The following is a 27888-nucleotide window of genomic DNA, read 5'->3' as shown; positions in this document are numbered from 1 at the left end:
CGGGCGGGCCTTCGACAAAGTCAGCGGGCCCGGGCCGGGCTCGGGGTTGAAAATACGGCCCGTGCACAGCTCTAACTCGAAAGGATTCGTGCTGGGGCCGGGAAGGAAGAGAGGCAACGAGCTTTACTTGTTTACAAGCAAATTATTTATTAGTAATTGTAAATGACATACGCACGTGCTCTCCTCACACGACACTCACTACAGAAAATGATAACCACGAAATACAACACTCGCGACGTAAAATGCACAATACAGGAGGAGGATATCAATGATAACAAAATAACGCGATCAGCAAAAAAGGGTGAAGATAATAATTAGTTAAATCGTGCAATGTTTCAATACGCTGCTTCCCGCTTCGCAAAGTTTGTGAAAATAGAAAGGGGTGTGGCTCATCTCACGAGTGAGTCCATGTCGCAAGCCTAGGGGCTCGTTGTTCGGGTCGAGGCTCGAGAGTTGTCCTCCGGGTCACTGTCCAATTCGTCCGGGGGCTCTCCTAGGTCGTTGCGGTGGACTTCTTTGTGCTCCAACCACCTGGATATTCAATTTTTTTTTCGGGACTTCGAGCGACCGAACTTTGGCGGCTCGAGAGGGGATCCCTCCCGAGCCGCGAAAATCAGCGTCCAGCTATCTCGCGACTCTCTTGATCTCCTCTCTCCTCTTTTCCTCCGCTTGACCATGGTCCCGCAGTTGCTTTTCATAGGCCCATAGGCCCTGACTCCGCCCCTCCGTGACGCCCAACCAATTGTTACTATTTGTGCAACATATTTCATTGTCGATCAGCTTGTATCGGTCCGAGGACCGCCCTCATAGTCCACAGCCACGCAAAACCCTCTCCTGAGGCAAAGCAGAGCAAGAAAATGCACAAGCGCAAAACTTGGACATGGCAACTGGCAAACTTTCCGTAGATGCGGGGGCGTCCAGGAATTTCAACACTCAAACAAAGCGCGCCGTGTGTTATGTCCAACGCGCACTGTTCTGAGCGTTGTGCAGAAAAGCCTCTGGCCGTCCCCATCGCTCCCGTTGCCCCGGTGCCTGATGAGCAGATGTCAAGGTCGTGTTTCAACGCTTGTAACAGGCGTCTTCGGTACGGTTCCCCGTAGTGGCCGCTTCTTCTACCTGAGTGCCGCAGGCGGTCATTCACGGAAGACGCGATAATGAGCCCCGGGAGCAGTGGAGGCAGCGGCCCTGCTGACGATGGCTGGCCCGGCCCGGCACAGGGGCTATAGCAAAGTCGCATGAACGGACTCCACAATAGGCGCTCCGCTTTGCCCATGCCATAAACCTGGGTGGCGCGCACGGCGCCTCGCCCTACAGTGACCACTGCCCAAGGACGATGCCATCCGATCCTGGTGTTTGCGCGGTGGGCCCTACAATGGCCATTGACAGAAGCTTTCAAGAACCCCGCTGAGGAATGCAGTTTTCGTCGCCTCCGGCGGGAAGGGGAAGGGGTCTTCTTTTCTTTAAGAAAATGGGTGTAAGCACTTTATGGTGTATCCAGACGACGGACCGACCCGCAGGCGGCTGAGTCACGTGACAGTAGGAACGCGAGTGGCCCGTCCGCTTGCGCGATGCACACGTGCAGTACGAAACGGGAGTCCTGTTCCAACCGCAGAGGATGCAGCGCACGCGTCTCAAAAGAGAAACCGCAAGTTCGAAGAGCCGCCAGTGTCGATGCGATGGGTAACGGCGGAAGTGCGGCCGAGAGACGTTTGCCCGACATCGAAAGAAGAACGAAATTCTTCCAGCAGGCTCAGACGTTGGGAACGCTGGACCGATGTGAGGTTGTCAGCAATGTAGGACCTAAACGCATCAACAGGTGACGAATAGGACGTTTAAACAGCACTGCGTACGGTAACGAGACAGTGCGTGTCATCGGGTGCGTCCATAACTTGTGCGTCTTCGAGGGGTTCCACTCTGCCGATACATTCCCCTCGCACCAATGTATTAATGTATGGAGATGGCCTGTTAAGAAAAATAGTGGTGCGGCGCTGACTGACTTCCACGGTCGCGTAAGCTATCAGCAAGCCTTTCCTTGTGCAAACGTGATGAGATGGCGAAATTAGTGCAGTGGTGTTGGAGAGACCAGCGTAGTCGACTGACACAGCCTTCGAAGAGTTTGGATGCACTTTGGTATTGTGTTTGCCGAAGGTCTTGCTCGATACCGATGAACTGTCTGCCGGCGTCAAATCTGAGAACGGGGAGAGTTCGATTTCGGCTGGTGCGCAATGAATTACGGTCTCGCGGCGGAAGAGAAAATCCCATCCGAGGATGACGTCGTGGGAGCATGGAGAAATTATAATGAACTCGACGTTGTACAGAACGCCCTGAATGATGACGCGAGCTGTGCATATAGCTGTAGGATGAATACTCTGGGAGCTGGTTGTACGGAGGGGCATCCCAGAAAGTGGCGTCCTCACTTTTCGTAGTAATCGGCTCAATTTTTCGTCCATAACGGAGACGGCGGCTCCAGTGTCGACAAGGGCAGATGCGCGAACACCGTCCACAAACACATATATCAAGTTCGACGGGCTGCGCTGAGTGCTTTCGCAGTTCGATAGCGCCACAGCCCTTGCCTCGTGGACTGCGACGACTAGTTTTCCTGGTCACATGCGACCGGACGTGCGCGCATCGGCGGCAGTGAGCGACGTCGTGGAGACGGAGAGCGCCGATAGATGGAGCTTGGCGTCACGTCGCTGGCAGAGGCGTAGGTGGGTCGTAAAATGTGCGGTTCGACTGGCTGGTGGCGGGCGACACGACTAGAGGCGGCTGGACGCGATTGCAATAACGCGCCACGTGGCCGGCGTAACCGCATGCGATGCATATGGGGCGGCTGTCAGGTGTGCGCCATCGGTTCGCTGAAGCAGGGCCCGCCCATGGCGCAGGACGTGATTGACGGAGTGGCGAGTGATATGACTGAATCGTGGGCTGCAGTCGTGGCCTATGCATGACGTCGGCGTACGTAGCCGGCACACCAGCTTCGAAGGACTGATGTCTAGCGGCGGCTTCGGCGTAACTGTGTGGGGCAGCCGTAGGTATTACTGGGGACGTCCTTGCGACAACTTGGGCGTAACTCAGTGGCGCAGGAGCCGCATGGTGCTGGTGGCACTCAGGCATGACCTCCGCTATTTCCTGCTCAATCACTCGACGAAGGGGAGGGAGAAGAGTGGTCGACGGCTGTTGAACGTACTGAGGTTGAGCAAAGTCCAGCATTTCCTCGCGCACGAATGACTTCACCTCTGCGAGCAAGGTGCAGTGGTCGGATATGTTCGACAGGCCAGCGGCGTCGCGTGATGGAGAGCGACGGGTCATCGACCGCTGCCGGCGCAGCTCCTCATAGTTTTCGCAGAGCGTTATGACCTCTGCCACTGTGCTGGGGTTCTTGGCGAGCAGCATCGTGAAGGCATCGTCGTCGATGACTTTCATAATGTGCCTCATTTTGTCAGATTCCGACATGGTGGTGTCGTCTTTCTTACAAAAATCGCGATGTCTTCAATGTAGCTGGTAAAGGTTTCGCCGGTCTGCTGAGCTCGTTCACGCAAACGCTGTTCGGCCTGCAGCTTACGAGCGGCAGGGCGGCCAAACACGTTGATAATGGCGGTCTTGAAGCCGGACCACGTCGTAAAATCGGATGCGTGGTTGTTGTACTACAAACCTGCCACACCGGCGAGGTAAAAAACCAACTTGTTCAATTTTCGTGCCTCGTCCCATTTATTGGGGACACTACGCGTTCATAAATTGCGAGCCAGTCATCCACGTCGGGCCCATCTGCGCCAGTGAAAACTAGGGGGTCGCGGATACGAGGGACACCGGGACATGAGGTCGGTGCAGGCGGAGGCGTCTGCTGGGCGGCGTCTTGAGGCATGGTAGCTGGCAGCGTACGGGATCGAAGGGCCAGAGGCATCGAATGAGGGCCAAAGATGTTGCGACGGCACAGCACTCTCCACCAAATTGTTAAGGTGTTTATTTCACGGCACTCAGCGGCAATACGCAGTGGCGACAGTCAAGGCAAATTCACGGACTCTGAGCGCGGGCGGCGATCTCTAAGAAACGAGCGGAAGAGGACGACCCACTAGAAGCCGCTGAAGAGCACAACCCATTCAGAAGTACCAAGGCTTCGCTACACTGTTTTTAAAATAATCGAGGTAGAAATCGAGCATATCTGGTTTGGTTTGGTTTGGTTTGCTTTATTCAAGGCAAAATTGAACAACGTTGCCTTGGGGGACACGACTAAAGGCTAAGTAAATGCCTGACTGGGTCGTGCCACCCTGGCAGCAAAGCAGAAACATACAGTATGCACAGTACGCAGAAAATTCTTACACGGGTACCATAGTGGAACAGAACTACCAGAAGTATGACTAAAAGCATTGAAATATAAACAGAGTCCTTATTCGAGTGGTGGCAAATACAAACTAATGCATGTTTTTTATCAAATAAATTAACAAGAAACTTCTTGACTAGGGTTTCGAGTTGCTCTACAAGACAAATTAGAATATAACAAACAAACAACAGGCGAAGGGACAACAATATGATTCGTCATCAGCACGGGAAAAATTTCGAAATGAATGTATAATGTTTTGGCGGTAAGAACAAACGCTCGGTAAATACAACAGGACAGCTTTATGGTCAGAAATGCCGTTAGTGACATCACAGGTTACCCGATTTTGAATGACCACCTACAAAATGAAGGAAAGCTATGATTTTTCAAGGGCTCGTTTATCTTTGTTAGACACAATATTAATGAGAACTAACAGACAATAACGCCAAGGAAAGTACAGGGGGTGTTATCTGTAGTATTTAGAATGTAAATGTGAAGAAAGTAAAGTGGACGAAAAGACGACTTGCCGCCGGCAGGGACCCAACCTGCGACCTTCGAATAACGCGTCCGATGCTCTACCACTGAGCTACGGCGGCGGTCATCCTCCCGTCCACTTTCTGGGGTATATATGTTGATTAAACCTAGGAGTGTTAGTCAGCGCCAATCGCAGCCATGGCGGCGAGTGTGGAACACTCTTTTTTTTGCCTCTTGGCGTCACGTAGCACGTGATCTTTTTACGAGTTGGCAGCTGACCAATAATCCCTCGCATACTACCTGAAGGCATTAAGTCTGCCAGGACGAGACCCTCGCTATGAATGAAGGAAAGCTATGATTTTTCAAGGGCTCGTTTATCTTTGTTAGACACAATATTAATGAGAACTAACAGACAATAACGCCAAGGAAAGTACAGGGGGTATTATCTGTAGTATTTAGAATGTAAATGTGAAGAAAGTAAAGTGGACGAAAAGATGACTTGCCGCCGGCAGGGACCGAACCTGCGACCTTCGAATAACGCGTCCGATGCTCTACCACTGAGCTACGGCGGCGGTCATCCTCCCGTCCACTTTCTGGGGTATATATGTTGATTAAACCTAGGAGTGTTAGTCAGCGCCACTCGCAGCCATGGCGGCGAGTGTGGAACACTCTTTTTTTGCCTCTTGGCGTCACGTAGCACGTGATCTTTTTACGAGTTGGCAGCTGACCAATAATCCCTCGCATACTACCTGAAGGCATTAAGTCTGCCAGGACGAGACCCTCGCTATGAATGAAGGAAAGCTATGATTTTTCAAGGGCTCGTTTATCTTTGTTAGACACAATATTAATGAGAACTAACAGACAATAACGCCAAGGAAAGTACAGGGGGTGTTATCTGTAGTATTTAGAATGTAAATGTGAAGAAAGTAAAGTGGACGAAAAGATGACTTGCCGCCGGCAGGGACCGAACCTGCGACCTTCGAATAACGCGTCCGATGCTCTACCACTGAGCTACGGCGGCGGTCATCCTCCCGTCCACTTTCTGGGGTATATATGTTGATTAAACCTAGGAGTGTTAGTCAGCGCCAATCGCAGCCATGGCGGCGAGTGTGGAACACTCTTTTTTTGCCTCTTGGCGTCACGTAGCACGTGATCTTTTTACGAGTTGGCAGCTGACCAATAATCCCTCGCATACTACCTGAAGGCATTAAGTCTGCCAGGACGAGACCCTCGCTATGATTGAAGGAAAGCTATGATTTTTCAAGGGCTCGTTTATCTTTGTTAGACACAATATTAATGAGAACTAACAGACAATAACGCCAAGGAAAGTACAGGGGGTGTTATCTGTAGTATTTAGAATGTAAATGTGAAGAAAGTAAAGTAGACGAAAAGATGACTTGCCGCCGGCAGGGACCGAACCTGCGACCTTCGAATAACGCGTCCGATGCTCTACCACTGAGCTACGGCGGCGGTCATCCTCCCGTCCACTTTCTGGGGTATATATGTTGATTAAACCTAGGAGTGTTAGTCAGCGCCAATCGCAGCCATGGCGGCGAGTGTGGAACACTCTTTTTTTGCCTCTTGGCGTCACGTAGCACGTGATCTTTTTACGAGTTGGCAGCTGACCAATAATCCCTCGCATACTACCTGAAGGCATTAAGTCTGCCAGGACGAGACCCTCGCTATGAATGAAGGAAAGCTTCGAAGGTCGCAGGTTCGGTCCCTGCCGGCGGCAAGTCATCTTTTCGTCCACTTTACTTTCTTCACATTTACATTCTAAATACTACAGATAACACCCCCTGTACTTTCCTTGGCGTTATTGTCTGTTAGTTCTCATTAATATTGTGTCTAACAAAGATAAACGAGCCCTTGAAAAATCATAGCTTTCCTTCATTCATAGCGAGGGTCTCGTCCTGGCAGACTTAATGCCTTCAGGTAGTATGCGAGGGATTATTGGTCAGCTGCCAACTCGTAAAAAGATCACGTGCTACGTGACGCCAAGAGGCAAAAAAAGGGTGTTCCACACTCGCCGCCATGGCTGCGATTGGCGCTGACTAACACTCCTAGGTTTAATCAACATATATACCCCAGAAAGTGGACGGGAGGATGACCGCCACCGTAGCTCAGTGGTAGAGCATCGGACGCGTTATTCGAAGGTCGCAGGTTCGGTCCCTGCCGGCGGCAAGTCATCTTTTCGTCCACTTTACTTTCTTCACATTTACATTCTAAATACTACAGATAACACCCCCTGTACTTTCCTTGGCGTTATTGTCTGTTAGTTCTCACCTACAAAATGTAAGTCTAAAGTGGATCCTACGCTTCCCAGTACTGTAGTGGTTTTATCTACCATTTGCAACAGGTCAAATGTGAACACGACGCCCAACATTGTGTTGTCATAAGCATTCGACGAAAGCGATGAGAAGTTCTGCCAATCAAAGTTAGGCAAATTGAAGTCCCCTGCCAATATTAAGCGATCGTCTGTTCTTACATGGCATTGTATGTATTCCCGTAAGTTTTCAAGGACCGCTGCAGAAGAACTAGGAGGCCTATAAAAACGCCAAGGACAAAGCGGACTTTGTTTATATATGCTTCACAGAAGACAGCTTCAAAGTATTGTGCATCAGGCATTCTTGAAAGTTGTATTGACGATTTAAAGAAAATGGCCACACCTCCACCTGTTCTGTCGCGGTCACCATGAAAGACCTTATAGCCCGGGGGGGGGGGGGGACAATGAAATATTTCGCTGCTCAGCCAGGTCTCTGTGAGCAAGGCAACGTCCGAATCATGCGAAAACAGTATGCCCGCAAGTTCTACAGCTTTATTAGAGAGTTTGAGAATTGGGGCCCCAAGGAGCTTGGGGACCCAAGAAGCTTTCGAGCCGCCGGGGCGCATGCGCAGAACCCAAGCCACTCTTGGGCTCTTGCGCTCGCGTTGACCCGAGACGCAAAAAAAATCACAGCATGTCCACGGAGTGAATGATGATGAGTGGGCGAAGCTGCGGAGGTTCATCGGTAAACCGTGAATCTTCCGTGAATTCTACCCAGTACATCATCACCGACGTGAGATCGGGCGCAAATTGAAGCCCATTCTCAAAAATGATCGTCTTCTGGCCTGGATTGCTGCGTACCTCTCGTCAAGGCGGCAATGTGTAGTCATTGATGGCACAGCTTCTCCTTCAGCTCCGGTGGCATCTGGTGTTCCGCAGGGCTCCGTTCTCGGTCCTCTATTTTTCCTGCTATTCATTAACGATATTGTTCAGAACATTGGCGTCCAAATTCGGCTGTTCGCAGACGACTGTGTAATATACCAGGAAGTATCTAGCATTAACGATCAGGTCCTACTAAATCAAGCATTAAGTACAATTGCGAACTGGTGTTGTACATGGCAGATGAGAGTTAATAGTAAAAAAACGGTAGCAATGACCATAACCCGCAAGAACAAACCACTTGAGTTCATCTATTCCAACAATAATCAACCTTTAAGCTTAGTGCACAGCTATAAGTATTTAGGAGTAATGATAACCTCCGATTTGCGCTGGAATGAACATGTAACGTTTATTGCTGAAAAAACCTATAGGGCTGACGCGCTGGAGTTTTGAGTACTGTGGCGGAGCCTGGTGGCGTGCGCCGAAGTTGCTTGGGTAGTCAAAAATGGACGCCGACCGGCGAGTTACGCAGTTCTCAGTTGCTTTGAGCGTTTTACTTAATTTTGCGCCTAGTTTTGAGGCTCAAAAAGTGCTTAAAACGTACGCAGGAACTTGTCCGCTATGCCTTCAGAGTCTGACATGTTTGACGAGCGATCCCTGCTTCAAAAAACCGTGCCTAATGCAGGTGGTCCGGGCGACGGCTCTGCAGCGCGCGGTCGCCGCCGTTATTGTTGCGTGGTTAATTGCCTCGAAAGTGGGGGTAAGGATCCTAATGTGCGGTTTTACCGGTTCCCCTGAAAGCCGTACGAAGTGGAGCGACGGAACCGCTGGATACGTGCCGTCCAACGCGTGAAGTGAGTACGCGAGCAAAACGTGGTTTGCAACGCAACGTGCTGATTACTTTTCGTAAGCGCGTGCACGCGTTTATTTATGTATATATATATTCCCTGTGTGCAGTCCAGACGGCACGCCGTGGCTGCCGACGGCGATCACGAGGATATGCAGCCGGCATTTCGTGGGAAACGAGAAAAACGATGCCATGAGTCACCCGGCGTATGTGCCTACGATTTTTCCGGCAGCTTACAGCCGGCTGTAAACATCGCGCGCCGTCGCTTCTCGACCGCAACCGCACGCTCACAGAATTTGACGAATTCCCTAGGAGCAAATGTTGAAAATTACGACCGTGCATGGGGGAAAAAGTGTGTTTGCGACTGAATGCGGCAGAAAACGGCACACGGCGCGAATGCGCTCATTCGGGCCGCCGACGGCTAGCCTTCGTCTCTGGACCTTTCTTGATTCCGTTTCGTCGTGTAATGCAAATCATTTCGGCTTTCTTAACAGCAATCTTTTCGTTTATGCACTGTCGTTAATCGCGCGAGCATGCCTCGTAAAACTTAACTCGAGTTCAACGTCGTATGAGATTCGCTGCACTTGCGAGTTGCAGCGCGCCGAAATGGTTCCTTCAATCTCCTGCACGTCGTAAACATACATGACGTTGACGAGCTTCTTGCGTTTACGCAGATTGCTTGGCCTCAAGAACTCAGCCACGCCAGAAACTGGCCGAGATCCAAAGCGCAGCACAACGGACAGCGGCGGCTCCATTGCGCATCTGAGCTTAGTGCTGCATGCGGCCGGCAGTCTGACTACTCGAAACCAAAAAACTTATCGTAGGGGGCGCTTTTTAGCACCGTTTTCGCAGCGCCGCCTGGGCAGCCAGTCAGGTCTATAGACAACTGGGATACCTTCGGTGCACGCTGGGTCACTCAACAACGGAAATAAAACTATTAGCCTACAGGACATTTATTAGGCCCATATTGGAGTATGCAGCTGCGGCCTGGGATCCCTGGTCAGCCTCTAATAAACTAAAACTGGAAAGTATCCAAAGAAAATCTGCTACGTTCATTTTGTACTGGAAATAATGGGTAGTGGGGATCTGGTTTGGAGGGAGAAGACGACGACGAGATTATTCATAAAAGCTACGTTTCGGTGTTGTCCTGATTGTCATCTCTCGCTGCTCGGCTCTACCATCTGAGGGCTTGGTCACCCAGAACGCCTCGTGACATTTGGTGGAGCTGCGGGTTACTTCCAGACCTGGAACTCCGAAACCGGACGATCCCTCCCGTGCCAACCATGCCTGACGATGCTGGGCAGAGCACTATTCCCCAGGCGTCACCTGCAGTCGTCTGTTCAGGTATGCCACGCCAACGAGACCCTCCCATTTTCAGTGGAGCTGAAGATCAAGACGTGGACTATTGGTTGTCATTGTACGACAAAGTCAGCGTCTCTAATAAATGGAATGACGCGGATAAACTGAGCTTCGTCAGCTTCTACCTCTCCGGAGTCGCCAACGTTTGGTTCCACAACCACGAATCAGAGTTTCCCACATGGACAGCATTCAAAGCTAGACTTCAAGAAGTATTCGGTCGCCCCGCCGTCCGCAAGCTTCGGGCTGAGCAACAGCTGCGCAGTCGGGCTCAACAAAAAGGTGAAAACTTCACCAGCTACATAGAAGATGTAGTTGACATTTGCCGGCGCATTAACCCGTCCATGACCGAAGACGAGAAGATAAGGAATATCCTGAAAGGCATAGAGGACGACGCCTTCCAAATGCTCTTGGCGAAAAACCCACAGACGGTCAACGAAGTGATTACACTATGCCAGAGCTACGAAGAACTGCGCAAACAACGGCTTTCCACACGACGAGCTCTAATACCAGACGGCACGCTTTCGGCTTTAACAAACAGTTCATGTGCTGTTGCTTCCGACTCGTCGTTCCTCGACCAGGTCAAGCAATTTGTTCGGGAAGAAGTCGCGCGCCAGCTGTCTCTTCTGCCAGCCGCCCAAGCGTCTGAATCGCTCCTGACTCCCGAGATCCGTCAGGTCATACACGAACAAGTCGCAGGCATCGTACCACTTGCTCATCAGCCGGCTCCAGTGACAGCTCCGCTTACGTACGCTGCAGCCGCCGCCAAGCCGAGGCCGCCGTCTGCGGCTGTGCAATACGCACCTACGCCCACCTTCTCTTCACCTTTACCCGCGACCGCAAATTATACGCCGACAAGAAACTACGGTCCACCACCGCAGCCCCTTCACCCGGCTCGGCAATACCTCGCTGAATCTGCGGCCCCTGTTTTCAATCCGTGGCGCACCCAAGACAACCGGCCCATCTGTTTCTCATGCGGATGTGCTGGCCATGTAGCACGATTCTGCCGCCGCCGTGCTTGGTATTCCGACTCTGCACGACCACAAAGCAATGGTCCGGACTACACTTACCGTTCGGCTCCTGCCGGTCCACACTTCGACGCCGCGCCTTCTTCCCGAGGCTACAGTACTCGTCGGTCTCCATCTCCTCGTCGACGTTCTCTGTCTCCCCTCATCCGCCGACCTGAAGCTGTCCACGAGGAAAACTGAATGACGCAGTTCCGGAGGCAAGAACTGCGATATCAGCGAACTGCGCAAGTCCTCATTTATTCCCGACCAATGTAATTGTCGTTTTTGCCGAAGGTATTGCCGTTCATGCGCTTGTCGATACGGGAGCAGCGGTGTCAGTTATTTCTGACCAGCTTCGTCTTAAGCTCAGAAAAGTCACGACGCCGTTTTCTGCGCTTTCGCTACGTACAGCAAGCGCCGAGCCGATTGACCCATTGGGAGCGTGCACCGTCCGGGTTTCTATAGACGGTGCCCTGTACCACATCGAGTTTGTCGTTCTGCCTCGCTGCTCTCATGCCATGATTTTAGGCTGGAACTTCCTGTCATCTCATGATGCCGTTATCGATTGCGCCCGTGCTGAACTTTCGCTGTCTCCATTCGGCGGCAACATTTTCGAACATTCCTCCGGCGCCTCTTCTCGGGTGTTAGTCGCCAGCGACACCGACGTTCCTCCTTTCTCTTCCACCCTTGTACCCGTATCCTGCGCTGCATTTTCGGATTCCACAGTTCTTTTCACACCGTCGAAGCTTGCTACTCACCGTCATCCTTTCTTGCTCCCTTTTGCCCTTCTTACCGTTCGACAGGGTGTCAGCGCTCTTTATGTTGTGAACATGTTTTCTTGTCCTGCTACCTTGCACCACGCTGAGTGTCTCGGTCATGCTGACGAACTTGACCAAAGCTTTGTTTATACTGTGCCTGACAACCCGGCTTCTGTCGAGGTTGACGCCGTCGGCGTTGACGCTACTCCTGCGGAGCCGTCTCGTGAAGTCACGTTTTCTCGCTGCATTGACCCCAACCTCACTACGAGTCAGCACGCCCAGATTGTGGCCCTCCTTAACCGCTTTCGGACATCATTCGACCTACAACAAGCTCGTTTAGGCCGCACTTCCACAGTTGTCCACCACATCGACACCGGAGACCATGCGCCATTGCGCCAACGGCCGTATCGTGTGTCAGCAACGGAGCGCCGCGTCATCGACGAGCACGTAGGCGACATGCTCAAACGCGGCGTCATACAACCTTCGAACAGTCCCTGGGCCTCTCCTGTAGTGCTGGTCAGGAAGAAGGATGGCACCATTCGGTTTTGTGTAGACTACCGTCAACTCAACAAGATAACCCGTAAGGATGTTTATCCTCTACCACGTATTGACGACGCGCTAGACTGCCTCCAAGGCTCCGAATTCTTCTCGTCCATCGACTTACGGTCCGGATACTGGCAGGTCCCGGTGGCTGAGACAGACCGCCCGAAGACTGCGTTCGTCACCCCTGACGGTTTATATGAGTTTACCGTCATGCCCTTCGGTCTGTGCAATGCGCCTGCAACGTTTGAAAGAATGATGGATAACATTCTACGCGGACTTAAGTGGCAGGTCTGCCTTTGTTATCTCGACGACATTGTCATATTTTCACCGGACTTTCAATCCCATCTACTTCGACTTGAACGCGTCCTGACATGCATAGCCAACGCGGGCCTCCAGCTCAATTTGAAGAAGTGTCGCTTTGCAGCTCGGCAGCTAGTCATTCTCGGCCATGTCGTGTCAAAAGATGGGGTGCTCCCTGATCCGTCCAAACTTCAAGCTGTCGCTGAGTTCCCGCGGCCAAAGACCTTGAAAGAACTTCGCAGCTTCATCGGGTTAAGCTCGTACTTTCGCCGCTTCATCCGCAATTTCGCGACCATCATAGACCCTTTGACAAAGCTTCTTCGTGCGGACCACAACCTTTCAACCTGGTCACCAAGTTGCGAGGCCGCGTTTAATACGCTGCGTCATCTCCTGACCTCTCCTCCGATCCTACGGCATTTCGACCCCAGCGCTCCGACAGAAGTTCACACGGACGCCAGCGGTGTCGGCCTTGGCGCCGTTCTTGCCCAACGAAAGGCTGGCTTCGATGAGTATGTCGTTGCTTTCGCCAGTCGCGCACTCACGAAGGCTGAATCCAACTATTCTGTAACAGAAAAAGAATGCTTGGCTATAATTTGGGCCATAACTAAATTCCGACCTTATCTCTACGGCCGCCCATTTGACGTGATAACCGACCACCATTCCCTGTGCTGGCTTTCTTCTTTAAAGGAACCTTCCGGTCGTCTAGCTCGATGGGCGCTTCGACTCCAAGAGTACAACATTCGAGTACGCTACCGTTCCGGCCGAAAACACTCCGACGCAGATGCCTTGTCTCGCTCTCCTCTACATAGCGAGACTAATTCACCTAACGTGCCGTTATCGGCGTCGTCCATATCTGCAACGAACATGCTTTTGGAGCAGAAGAAGGACCCATGGATTGTTTCTCTGCTAAACTTCCTGCAACACCAATCGGCACCCCCCGTCAGCCGTGCATTACGTCGCCAAGCACACCACTTTTCCGTTCGCGATGGGCTGTCATACCGCCGTAACTACCTCCAGGACGGTCGCAAATGGTTACTTGTGGTCCCTCGGCATCTCCGTTCGGATCTCTGTGCGGCGTTTCACGATGATCCACAGTGCGCGCATGCAGGGGTACTCAAAACTTACACACGCCTCCGCCTTCGTTATTATTGGCGTGGGATGTACAGATTCGTCCGTCATTATGTACTCTCATGCCTCGCGTGCCAACGCCGCAAAGATCCTCCTCGTCGTTCAGCTGCCCCGCTGCAACCTCTGCCTTGCCCAGGACGTGCATTTGATCGCGTAGGCGTCGATCTCTATGGCCCTCTACCAAGCACTTCAGACGGCAACCGCTGGGTTATCGTGGCCATCGACCATCTTACGCGTTATGCGGAAACTTCACCTTTGCCCAGCGCCTCTGCGCGTGATGTTGCCTCGTTTCTTCTGCGCCACATCATACTTCGCCATGGAGCCCCAAGAGAATTACTGAGTGATAGAGGGCGTGTATTTCTATCCGACGTCATAGAAGCTCTTCTCAAAGAATGCCGTATCATTCACCGTACAACAACTGCGTATCACCCGCAGACTAATGGGATGGCTGAGCGCTTCAATCGCACTCTTGGTGACATGATGGCCATGTACGTCGCATCTGACCATAGCAATTGGGACCATGTTCTCCCATTTGTCACATATGCTTATAATACCGCCACGCAGGCCACCACAGGATTTTCCCCCTTCTTCCTGCTTTATGGGCACGAACCATCCTCCACCATGGATACAATTCTTCCGTATCGCCCTGATGCCTCGGAATCTACCACCCTGTCCCAGGCTGCTGCACACGCAGAAGAGTGTCGAAAGCTCTCCCGTATGTTGACGTCAGAGGACCAGCAGCGCCAGAAGCACCACCGTGATGCCGCGGTCGCGCCTGCATCCTATTCTCCTGGCTCGCTTGTGTGGCTTTGGGTGCCTGCCTCGACCCCTGGGTTGTCCCCGAAACTCATGTCAAACTACCAGGGTCCCTACCGTGTAGTGAACCAAACATCTCCCGTGAACTATATCGTGGAGCCTCTTGAACCACCTTCGGATAAGCGTCGTCGCAACCGCGAAATTGTGCATGTAGAACGTTTAAAGCGTTACTATGATCCCCCTGTGCTATCGTACCCCTAGGTAGCCGGGACGGCTTCTTTTCCCCGGGGGAGATAACTGTACTGGAAATAATGGGTAGTGGGGATCTGGTTTGGAGGGAGAAGACGACGACGAGATTATTCATAAAAGCTACGTTTCGGTGTTGTCCTGATTGTCATCTCTCGCTGCTCGGCTCTACCATCTGAGGGCTTGGTCACCCAGAACGCCTCGTGACAATTTATAATAGTTACAGTGGGATAATATCCCCGTCGCACCTCCTACAGAAAGCAGGACTAGAGAAACTCGAAACAAGGCGTTGTCATGACAGGCTAAAGCTATTTTACTTGTTCTATCACAAAAAATTACGAGTTGATTCATCCGCATTCATAGCACCTGCCATTAGCCGCTTTACTCGGTCTCTTCACGCAAAAAAGGTGGCCGAGCTGGAGTGCAGAACAAACACTTTTACGTATTCTTTCTTTCCTCGGACAATCGTCGAGTGGAACGCCTTATCTGCTCATGTGGTAGAACGTCCCAACATTGATTCTCTTCTGCAGGCTATCAGAAATGAAGCTGCGTAAGCGCCACTACGCTTGAAGCGCCACGTAACGTCATGTAGTACCTACTTGCTATCGCTTTCACTTTGCTGCGTTCAAATAAATGGTAAAACCTTCTTTTTCTTTCTTTTTCTTGGACCTTTTGTGCTATGTTAGTACAATGTCAGTACCTGTGAGTAATTTGTGCTATGTAAATACTTCAAATGTGAGTACCTTGTGCTATGCGAGTCTGACTGCCGTGTAATTTGTTCCCTTTCGTTGTTTTGCATATTCTACCAATGTCATTGCTTCACAGAATGTTACCTCATGTATTTTTTTTTCTCTTCCTATTGTACAACGCTATTCAATACTTCGAGCTTGTGCTGTGTTGCTGCGTTGTGTATTTCTGCCCCACTCCTGCCTAAGGCCTTCCTAGAAGGCCGGCAGTATGTAAATAAATAAATAAATAAATAAATAAATAAATAAATAAATAAATAAATAAATAAATTTATACTAAAGGTTCGATGAGAGTTATGACGACTTGCAGTCCACTTTAATTTTACATGTACGCTGTGAATTTTCATTGTTTAATCACGCACAGGAGAAATCGCACACACGCACTACCTTGGAGGTCAAAATCCAGTGCCTATATATATACGGGGTGGTCAGTGAACGGTTGTGCAGCGCGAGCGGTCGGTTTTTTCAATCAAGACGCTGCCGCGACGCTGCCTCGCGACGCTGCCTGCGTCGGCGCCACGAGGCAAGATAGGGAGGGGAGGGAAGCGTAGGAGAGGAGAGGGCGATACATATCACGTACTGTCGCAGCGCATTGTCTTTAGGGAGCCTTCATGTGTGCACGCCCCCTCCGTTTTTAAGACTGGTTATGGGAGAGGGGAAGGGGGAGAGGGGTATGGGAGAGGGGTAGAGGACATGGGGAATGGTAAGGGGGAGTGGAGAGGAGGTGTGTGGAGAGGGTATGCGCATGCGCAGTAAGGGTGGTCACGCCGCACACCACCATACGACTCTGACCACCACCACCACCGGACAGATACTGCCGTTTACTGCCGGCTGCCGGGAGATACGCCGGACAACGGAGACGTGACAAGGTTAGACTAAGAGGAGCTACGCCCCTAAAATTGAAAACTGGCGTGGGGCCCCAAGGCGTCTTGGGCCACCAGCGAGAAGACACAGACGCAGCCGGGCCACGGCGCAGTATGGCCCGCGTCTCGCATGATTTTAAATTTCGTCACGCGTCGCGCTCCGTGCGCTTGACCCAACGCAGCCTGCGTTGGCCCAACTCTCAAACTCTGCTGATCATCCGAACGCAAGAGCAAGCTGCTCAACGCAGCTTGGGGGCCCAGCGTCTTGGGTCCCCAATTCTCAAACTCTCTATTAAGACTACGGCACTTTATGTTTAGGATCTTGAATACGTGACTGCTCTTATTCTGGTGGCATGCTCTTTATGTCAGCACAGCACTTCATATAAATATGACTGGTCTCCAAGGCAATTGCACGAAGATACGAGATGGAAAGGGCGTCACGTAGGCGGCCATCGCAGTAGTTTCTGGCCTTACGGTCTCCACTGGTCTTGAAGAAGAGAGGGGACCAAACTTGGGAGGCTCACCTCGTAGGCGGCGACTCGTGCTTTCGTGGACAGGCGTTAATGCCGCGACTCCAATCTTGGGAGATCTGGGCTACGCTGTCTGGCCTTTGTACGCCTTAGAATTGTAATTCGCTTCTCCATGAAAATGTAACCAATAAGTCAAGTGCATGTTTCAATATCAACTATTTCTTGAGGGCGAACCATTCTCGTTAATTAAGATCCCTAAAAACTGTTCCTCTCTATGCGCTCGTCGACATCTTGTGTAATGCCGGCCGTTCGAATATTATCCGTGACCTTCCAGCCTGAAAACAAGTGGTGTGGTGGAACGCATACTGCGGTCACGCATAGCGCTCTTCTTAGCAGATGTGTGGCGGCTCTTGCGAACACTTGAGGCGGCCGTATTTTACGATATTGAAAAGCTTGCGGAAATACGCGTACGTTGGTTTTGACATAATACGATATGCAAACAACATCGTTCCCATAACAGGTAAGGAAAATAGCCGCAAGAGCAGCAGGAGCAAGGCGAAAGAACATGATGCTCTATAAGGGGCCTCTAGAATATTGTATCAACCTTTCCGCGCCCCAACTGAAATGCACTAAGCACGTGTCTGTGTATGCATAGATTTCGCAACGCAATCAGATACAGCTTTCAGGGACATTGGATAATCAGCGCTCCTAGCGGCCACTGCTGGAAGATCCCTCGTTTTCAATAAGACAAGGTCATTTTGCGGCGACAAAAATCGTAGAGATGAAACTTCCAAAAGTGCTTAGCAAGGCACGTTCTAGGCGCTGCACCGCACTTCACAAATGCAGCACTGCAGGGGCGTAGACAAGGAGGGGGGGGGTCAAATCGCCCCGAAATATTTCAGTTTTGCAAGTGCATATCATCATCATCAACATCCTGTCTACGCCCACTGCAGGGCAACGGCCTCTCCCATGTTCCGCCAATCAACCCGGTCCTGTACTTTCTGCTGCCACGTTGTACCTACAAACTTCTTAATCTCATCTACCCACCTAATTTTCTGTCTCCCCCTCACGCGTTTGCCATCTCTTGGAATCCAGTCAATTACCCTTAATGACCACCGGTTATCCTGCCGACGTGCTACGTGCCCGGCCCATATACATTTCTTCTTCTTGATTTAAACTATGATGTCCTTAACCCCCGTTTGTTCCCTGACCCACTCTGCTCTCTTCCTGTCTCCTAAGGTTACACCTATCATTTTCCTTTCCGTCACTCGCTGCGTCGTCCTCAATTTAAGTTGAACCCTCTTTGTAAGTCTCCAGGTTTCTGTTCCGTAGGTAAGTACGGATAAGATGCAGCTGTTATATACCTTCCTCTTGAGGGATAGTGGTAGATTACCATTCATGATTTGATAATGCTTACCGAATGAGCCCCATCCCATCCTTATTCTTCTAGTTATTTCACTCTCATGGTACGGCTCCGCGGTTACTACCTGTCCTAAATAGACGTACTCCTTTACAACTTCCAGTGTGTCGCCACCTATCGCAAAGCGCTGTTCTCTGCCAAGATTGTTGCACATTACCTTAGTTTTATGCATATTAATTTTCAGACCTACTCTTCTACTTTTCGTATCCAGTTCAGTAATTATGAGCTGTAATTCGTCTCCCGCGTTACTCATCAATCCAATGTTATCAGCGAATCGCAGGTTACTGAGATACTCTCCATTAACTCTTATTCCTAATTCTTCCGAATCTAGGGCCCTGAAAACCTCCTGTAAACACGCGGTCAATAACATTGGAGAGATCGTGTCTCCCTGCCGTACGCCCTTCTTTATTGGGATTCTGTCGCTTTCTTTATGGAGGACTATAGTGGCTATGGATCCGCTGTAGATTTCTTCCATTATGTTTATATAGGCTTCGTCGATGCCCTGATTCCGCAGTGCCTGCATGACTGCTGATGTCTCCACCGAATCAAATGCCTTCTCGTAATCTATGAAGGCTATGTATAGGGATTGGTTGTTCCGCGCATTTCTCTGTCACCTGATTGATAGTATGAATATGGTCTATTGTTGAGAAGCCTGTACGAAATCCTGCCTGGTCCCTTGGTCGATTGAACTCTAATGTCGTATTTTTAAATGCGAAACATTTCTTAGCGAACTTCTGCGACTTTGAGCGTATCTATCGATCTATCTAGCCGCCTACGACTTTGTGCTCTCCTGGTCGCTTGGTTCATCGAATGTGCACCAAAATTGGTATGGCGTAACATGACTGTATGACGAACGTAAATGACAAGTCATAACATGAAAATCATGACACGCATGTCATGTACAGCATGATTTACATGCTACGCTCATGGTGCGCTGGCGGCCGTTTCGCTAGTTTGATATACACCAAAATTGGTATCTTGCGACGTGACTGTGTGACGAACATAAATAACACGAGTTAACATGACAATCATGACACGCATGTCATGTATAGCATGACTTACGTGGCACGCTCATGGGGCGCTGGCGGCAGTTTCGCTAGCTTGATACCCCGAAAATGGTATTGCGCGTATTGCGCGACGTGACTGTATGACGAACATAAAAACTCGAGTTAACATGAAAATCATGACACGCATATCATGTACAGCATGACTTACGTGCCACGCTCATGGGGCGCTGGCGGCAGTTTCGCTAGCTTGATACCCCGAAAATGGTATTGCGCGACGTGACTGTATGACGAACATAAAAACTCGAGTTAACATGAAAACCATGACACGCATATCATGTACAGCATGACTTACGTGCCACGCTCATGGAGCGCTGGTGGCAGTTTCGCTAGCTTGATATACACCAAAATTGGTATCTTGTGACGTGACTGTGTAATGAACATAAATAACACGAGTTAACATGAAAATCATGACACGCATGTCATGTACAGCATGACTTACGTGCCACGCTCGTGGAGCGCTGGCGGCAGTTTCGCTAGCTTGATATACACCAAAATTGGTATCTTGTGACGTGATTGTGTAATGAACATAAATAACACGAGTTAACATGACAATCATGAAACGCATGTCATGCACAGCATGACTTACGTGCCACGCTCATGGTGCGCTGGCGGCCGTTCGCTAGCTTTATATACACCAAAATTGGTATCTTGCGACGTGACCGTGTAACGAACATAAATAACACGAGATAACATGAAAATCATGACACGCATGTCATGTATAGCATGACTTACGTGGCACGCTCATGGGGCGCTGGCGGCAGTTTCGCTAGCTTGATACCCGAAAATGGTACTGCGCGACGTGACTGTATGACGAACATAAAAACTCGAGTTAACATGAAAATCATGACACGCATATCATGTACAGCATGACTTACGTGCCACGCTCATGGAGCGCTGGCGGCAGTTTCGCTAGCTTGATACCCCGAAAATGGTATTGCGCGACGTGACTGTATGACGAACATAAAAACTCGAGTTAACATGAAAATCATGACACGCATATCATGTACAGCATGACTTACGTGCCACGCTCATGGAGCGCTGGTGGCAGTTTCGCTAGCTTGATATACACCAAAATTGGTATCTTGTGACGTGATTGTGTAATGAACATAAATAACACGAGTTAACATGAAAATCATGACACGCATGTCATGTACAGCATGACTTACGTGCCAACTCATGGGGCGCTGGCGGCGGTTTCGCTAGCTTTATATACACCAAAATTGGTATCTTGCGACGTGACCGTGTAACGAACATAAATAACACGAGATAACATGAAAATCATGACACGCATATCATGTACAGCATGACTTACGTGCCACGCTCATGGAGCGCTGGCGGCAGTTTCGCTAGCTTGATACCCCGAAAATGGTATTGCGCGACGTGACTGTATGACGAACATAAAAACTCGAGTTAACATGAAAATCATGACACGCATATCATGTACAGCATGACTTACGTGCCACGCTCATGGAGCGCTGGTGGCAGTTTCGCTAGCTTGATATACACCAAAATTGGTATCTTGTGACGTGACTGTGTATTGAACATAAATAGCACGAGTTAACATGAAAATCATGACACGCATGTCATGTACAGCATGACTTACGTGCCACGCTCATGGAGCGCTGGCGGCAGTTTCGCTAGCTTGATACCCCGAAAATGGTATTGCGCGACGTGACTGTATGACGAACATAAAAACTCGAGTTAACATGAAAATCATGACACGCATATCATGTACAGCATGACTTACGTGCCACGCTCATGGAGCGCTGGTGGCAGTTTCGCTAGCTTGATATACACCAAAATTGGTATCTTGTGACGTGACTGTGTATTGAACATAAATAGCACGAGTTAACATGAAAATCATGACACGCATGTCATGTACAGCATGACTTACGTGCCACGCTCATGGAGCGCTGGCGGCAGTTTCGCTAGCTTGATATACACCAAAATTGGTATCTTGTGACGTGATTGTGTAATGAACATAAATAACACGAGTTAACATGAAAATCATGACACGCATGTCATGTACAGCATGACTTACGTGCCAACTCATGGGGCGCTGGCGGCGGTTTCGCTAGATTTATATACACCAAAGTTGGTATCTTGTGACGTGACTGTGTAACGAACATAAATAACACGAGTTAACATGACAATCATGACTCGCATGTCATGCACAGCATGACTTACGTTCCACGCTCATGGGGCGCTGGCGGCCGTTTTGCTAGCTTGATATACACCAAAATTGGTATCTTGCGACGTGAGCGTGTGAGGAACATAAATAACACGAGTTAACATGAAAGTCATGACACGCATGTCATGTACAGCATGACTTCCGTGCCACGCTCATGGAGCGCTGGCGGCCGTTTCGATAGCTTGATCTACCACGAAATTGGTATTGCGCGACGTTACTGTGTGACGAACATAAATAATAGGAGTTAACATGAAAACCATGACACGCATTTTCCTCAATGACATACAAGACGATGTATGCAGCTCTTTGCTGGCTGCTTCGCATTACATCGATTCCCACAATGCGTGGGATCTGCCGGCTTTTTCTGTTAGCAATTACTTTTCTAAATAGCTTGCAGACAACGGACAGTAAGCTTATGGGCCTGTAATTTTGCAGGTCCTTGACGTCCCCTTTCTTATGGATCAAGATGATGTTGGCATTCTTCCAAGATTATGGTATCCTCCCCGTCGAGATACACTTCGTATACAGGGTGGCCAGTTTTTCTCTCATAATGTCTCCACCGTCTTTCAACAGGTCTGATGTTACCTGATCCTCACCAGCTGTTCTGACTCTTTGCATTCCCTTTAGGGCTTTCTTTACTTCTCCTGTCAATACTGGTGGGATGTCAGATTCCTCTGCTCTATTACTGCTTCTTAGGTTATCACCCTGACTGTCTCGGCTGATGTACAGATCTCTGTAGAACTCTTCCGCTACCTCAACTATTCTATCCATATTGGTTGTGACGTTGCCTTCCTTGTCCCTTAATGCATACATCTGATTTTTGCCTATGCAAAGTTTTGTCTTCATAACTTTGAGGCTTCTTCCGTTCTTTAGAGCATGTTCAATTCTCTCCATATTATACTTTCTTGTGTCGGCTACTTTACGCCTATTGATTAACTTCGAAAGCTCCGCCAGCTCTATTTTGTCTGTTGCATTTGAGGCTTTCATAGCTTGACGTTTCTTAATGAGGTTTTTCGTCTCTTGGGATTGCTTACCAGTGTCCTGTCTAACGACTGTACCCCCGACTTCCACTGCACACTCCTTAATGATACTAGTCAGATTATCATTTATTGCGTCAACGCTAAGGTAGGTTTCCTCGGTTAAAGCCGCGTACCTATTCTGAAGTGAAACTCTGAATTCCTGTACTTTCTCTCTCAGCGCTAGTTCATTAATCGGCTTCTTGCGTATCAGCTTCTGCCGTTCCTTCCTCACGTCTAGTTGAATTCTAGATCTTACCATTCTATGGTTACTGCATCCGATCTTGTTTACTTCCACATCTTGTACAATGCCATGTGTATATATGCACGCACAGATAAAAACGCACTCATGAACATACACAAAGTATGGCTGAACCCCCCCCCCCCCAAAAAAAAAAAAAAAAAAACTCTGGCTACGCCCCCGCGGCACTGCGAACATCGGGGCTTCCCATTCTGTTGCCACGACGAGTAAAGTTTAAAGACTGGGAACCTACTGAAGCTACCAAAATGACGCCTTGTTTTTCAGGGCAAAAACGGGCCGTCTGAAAGAACTAGGCGGAATCTAAGTAGTAGGAAGACATACTTTCATTTGAGCCTGCCATCACATTTTGGCGTGACGAAAAACGCGTTCCAAAATGACGTTTTCTTGATAATGCCCATCTTATCGCTGGACGGCCGGCTTCTGCCGTGACCGAGACGGTCAAGCGTGTGTGCCCGCAATTCGCTCGCAATCGCTGCAGCTTAAGTTCGAATCGCAGAAGCGTGTTGTAATTTTTTTATTTTTCTTATGTTGTCCAGCATCGCTGGCGTTCGCCGCAGTGGTACAGTGATCATGGTGCTCGTCTGCTGAACCGAAGGAGAAGGGTGTGATCCCGGCCGTGGGTCTAGCATTTTCGAAGTAGGCGAAAATACTGGAGCCCCCCCCCCCCCCCCGGAAAAGAGCCAACCTGGCGAATTACGCTCAGAACACCACTGCACAGTGGTGCCCTGCCCACTGTCCCAATGGGCATTGACACTCCGGCGGACATCCACTTAGATTTAGGTGCACGATAAAGAACCGCAGGTGGTCGAAATTTCCGGTGCCCTCCAATACGGCGTCTCTCATAATCACATCGTGGTTCTGGCACGTTAAACCCCAGTTATTATTAAGACTAACATGGCCCGATTTCGCAGTATGAATTGTATGGGTAGTGTGCGTAAGGAATGCCAAGGAAGCTGTGTTCCATGTTTGATGTACACATTTGACCGTGCTGAGATCAAGCTGGACAATGTGGGAGTCCGTGTTATTACAAACATGAGTTCGTCAGCAATGAAATTATCATTATCATCAGTCTGACTGCGACCACTGCAAGGCAGAGCCTCTCCCATGTTCCGCCAATCAACCAGGTCCTGTGCTTGCTGCGGCCATGTTATGCCCGCAAACGTCTTAATCTCCTCTGCCCACATGAACCGAGCAGTGAAATTACTCGTCGACGAAGTTGAACAGTAACTAGCAGAAACTGTGTTGCATACACTTTACACGAACACACAGATACAGAGTTCTTTAATTCAGTTTCGAAGTAGTGTGCCTGGTGCTCTGTCTCGCGAGCACCCCGCACACCATTCACTTAGACATGTGCGCCGGACCCAAAATCACCGGCGGCGGCGCAGCGCGGGGGGGGGGAAGGGGGGCGAAGCAGTGAATGCGATAATTACACGCCGTAAAGTTACATGAACGAGGGCTAGCAGCTAACTCTTTTTGCTCCGACCTCACTTAACTCTACAAAACGCTGGTGTATGGCAATACGGCCGCTCCTGGGAGAGAAGCGGTTTTCAGTCACTTTGTCTTATCAGTGGTCCGAGTGCGAAGCAGTGAGATCACAGTGCTCACAGCGCGTAGAAGGTATACGAGCCGTTCGCTGGAGGATGTCTGCCGAAATAGCGCGCGTGCCAGCGCTCTCGACGGCGCCCTTATTGTCAAAGATGCTGCTCGAGTTACGCTGTCCCTCTCCTGAGACATGCCTTCCTGCTGCTGCGCCCAGCAAATGACGGGCGGGGCGTTTCCTTCTGCATGAGGAGCAATCGACGGCAGGCCTCGCACGCGGGTTGATGTTACTCCGTGTGACGGAAATGGCCAGCTTGTTTCATCTGTGCTTTAGCCATGTTCCTTGCCAACGCTCGCGAGCTTTTACTCGTGGGAAGAACATACAATACGCGGAGCGATATTATGGATTTAGAGTTTATACGGAACATGACGGCGAGAGTGGAAACCTGTCCTGAGTGTCCATACAATGGCTAACGCAATAAAAAATATAGAAAAACCGTCGAAGCGGGCTCGCCTTTTCCCTGGAAAGCTGCATCGTCTCCGCTGCAAGGAGTGCATCCGGTTGGAAGAATAGTATAATCCGGCGCCTTTTCCATTGGTTTTCGTTCTTGCCTTCAGTACCCTTCTTACAGGGGACATCTCCTCGCCACTTATTTATTCATAAAGCACACGTACAATGTCAGCACTCAGCGCTGAACCTATCATGATTTCGCGCTTGTCGGTTGCAGTCTGTTATCTCCGCATGCGCGGTCGCAAACGCACAAAATGGAGCGAAATCATTTAATCGCGCACAATAGTCGTGCGAGAGAACCAAGAGCGGGTGGGCGGCTACATAGCAAAGCAGTATGGGAGACAATTCACAACTGTTATTTCTCGTATATGGGCCAGTCGAGAGTATGTACCCTGATGATGTCACGTGAATCACTGTTCTGGCATCACGAAGTGCAACAGAAGACAAGAAAAGCCAAGAGAGAATAACGCGCTTGTTGTTTTTGTTTGTTGTATTTTCAGAGGCTGTTAGGGGCCCTTTATAAAGACAGGGCGTGCAAACACGGACACCGGAGATAGTCAAGACACCAGAAACGCCGCTAATGACTGAAAAATCACACAGCGACGGAACCGAAGGTACACACAAATATTTATCTGCGCACTCCCACGTAAGAGGCCATACCTAACAAAAAAGTGCGAGTAGTGGTCTACGTGAGAGATAGCTGTTCACTCTCTCGACTTTTATCATATGTCCGTGTTTCCACGTACATGTCTTATTAACATGAATACCTACCAGCTAGCTCAGCTATATTCTAAGTTTGCCATTCTCTTTACTTCTGTATTTATTTATCGATTTACTCGAGCAAGAATGAAAGGAAAAAGTGCACTAACGCACCGACATATATATATATATATATATATATATATATATATATATATATATATTACTTGTATATGTATTTTATGTATTTATGCACAGTGTACTAGGTCCAAGACTCCAAGAATATGCTATGCAGCGAGTTGGGTCGTCGCCATTTAAAGCTGGAGGACGCGGCAGCGTTAAGGTCAGGCAATACTCGTGATATTTATGGAGAAGAAAAAGATACCACAACTTCTCGGGAGCTATTCTCGATGCGTTCATCCAAAGGAGATCGGCAGAGCGCATTCAGTGATTCGTAATAGCGGTGATCCGTGATGTTACCTAGCTCGCTCCTGACCACGTCGCCGCACCGAACCCGCCAACACATTCCTAGCGTAAGAAGAGAGTGGACGAAATGCACAAAAACAGGAACTTTTCAAGTCTGCGTTTGCATATGAATATGTTCCACATGTTTGAGAACGATGCAGGGAATGCGTAGCGACCTTACAGCTGCGTTAGACGAGCGGCCGCATTAAACCTAAATCGATGGCTAACACCATCAAAAGACGTGCACCGAAAATCGGGTCTCTGAGGGCTACGTTCGTTGCATTGAAGCGCATTGCGTCCCTATCAATTGTGTCGATAGTGTTTGAAAGCTTCCTGATGTCTTGATGGGGCTGCACAACAAGAACCGGAAACAGGGGGGCGCGCTTCTCGCCGAGCGCCCGCTATTCAGCGGCCGCTGAAATGGATAGTTCATTACATGGACACATCGAGAAGAGCTCCTCCGGCGAAGTGCTGTATTTTATTTCCAGATTTTCCATTGGAATTAAAAGAAAAGACTAACAGCGGCGCGCCGCAATTGTTGCGCGGCGCGGCGGCGCACACCACTACATTTACTATCTCTTCTGTGCCTGACACACGCCGTAACACGTTACCTGCTCAAAGCAGCCCCGAGAGAAGGTGCAACCAGGGCTTCAAGTCAAGGGGGCGGGGGGCAGGGGGCCCGGCCTTCCCTCCATTTCTTAAGGAGGAACTCGGGCCCCCCTTGGCAGGTCAACTCTAGCACTGCAGCACCCACTTGACAAGCGCTGCAGGTGATTATTCCACAGTAGTGCTTTGTGCAAAAAAACTATAGGTCTCCAATTTTTTATTAATAATTTAACTGCAATTATACAGTTGATTGGGCGTCGATCAGGCAAAAATATAAGAAACAGGTGTCATCGTACTGCCGAATCCAGTGCCCCGAGATTGCATACCATGGGTCACTACGGTGTTCGACTAAGATTCTTGGCACACGATACTGCTTCACGAGGCACCTGCGCGTGAGGTTACCTGCTCGTGAATCAGTTAAGGTTCACATTGGTCTCTTTAGGTAAACAGTCAATTTACATTCGTTCAGCTGTGCATTATGAATCTGTTGCAGTACCAAAGACGCATGTAGTTTGCTACTTTTTTAGGCAAGTAGGTGTGAAAGTCAAACATAGCACTGCCGAGCATGATGTTCTCAGTGCAGTGAGTGAACTAATGTCCTGCATTGCAGACAGGCTTATTTGCCTTGAGTTCCCATATCTTTATCTAATTACATCTCAAGATATTTCTGAGAAATTATTTTCAAAATACCAAAGTCTTTGTGCTTGATTGGATCGGCACATTGAACCCGAAATACACTCTGATAGATATAATTACTTGTCTGACATTCATAAGCATTTGTTCAATTCGAGAGACGGTTGGCGCCACTACACTGTGATCGTATCAACACAACTTAATGCAGTGCCCTGCGAGAGTTGTGACGAAACTGATTTTCACCCACAATTACACTTTACACACACACACACACACACACACACACACACACACACACATATATATATATATATATATATATATATATATATATATATATATATATATATATATATATATATATATATATAGGGCCCCGGTACCGATGAAAGTAAAGGGAGACTCAAGCCCTGGGTGCAACTGGAGTCCTTCAATGCTTTTCTGGTCACGAAACTCCGGCGGCAGTTTCATACAGGGACAGAGGCGACCGCTAGGGTCGCCGCGGTCAACGCGGGGGCAGAG

At 49.5% G+C, this 27888-nt stretch overlaps 1 protein-coding gene across 2 annotated transcripts in view; it reads left to right on the top strand.

Moving 5' to 3' along the window:
• Nucleotides 1-27888, top strand: part of LOC119402231 (uncharacterized) — a 134326-nt gene that overhangs the window by 43191 nt on the left and 63247 nt on the right. The window contains exon 1 of one of the 2 annotated variants that reach the window (XM_037669361.2): nt 25442-25577. The exons of the other annotated variant lie outside the window; for it this stretch is intronic. The gene's annotated coding sequence lies outside the window, so the exon portion shown is untranslated. Of the gene's footprint in view, nt 1-25441; nt 25578-27888 lie in introns of those variants that run through there. 2 annotated transcript variants of the gene reach the window in all.

Source organism: Rhipicephalus sanguineus, chromosome 8 (assembly GCF_013339695.2).
Source record: "Rhipicephalus sanguineus isolate Rsan-2018 chromosome 8, BIME_Rsan_1.4, whole genome shotgun sequence".
Taxonomy (NCBI): domain Eukaryota; kingdom Metazoa; phylum Arthropoda; class Arachnida; order Ixodida; family Ixodidae; genus Rhipicephalus; species Rhipicephalus sanguineus.
Note: the sequence above shows the minus strand (reverse complement) of the source record. Positions and strands in the feature narration are given on the sequence as shown.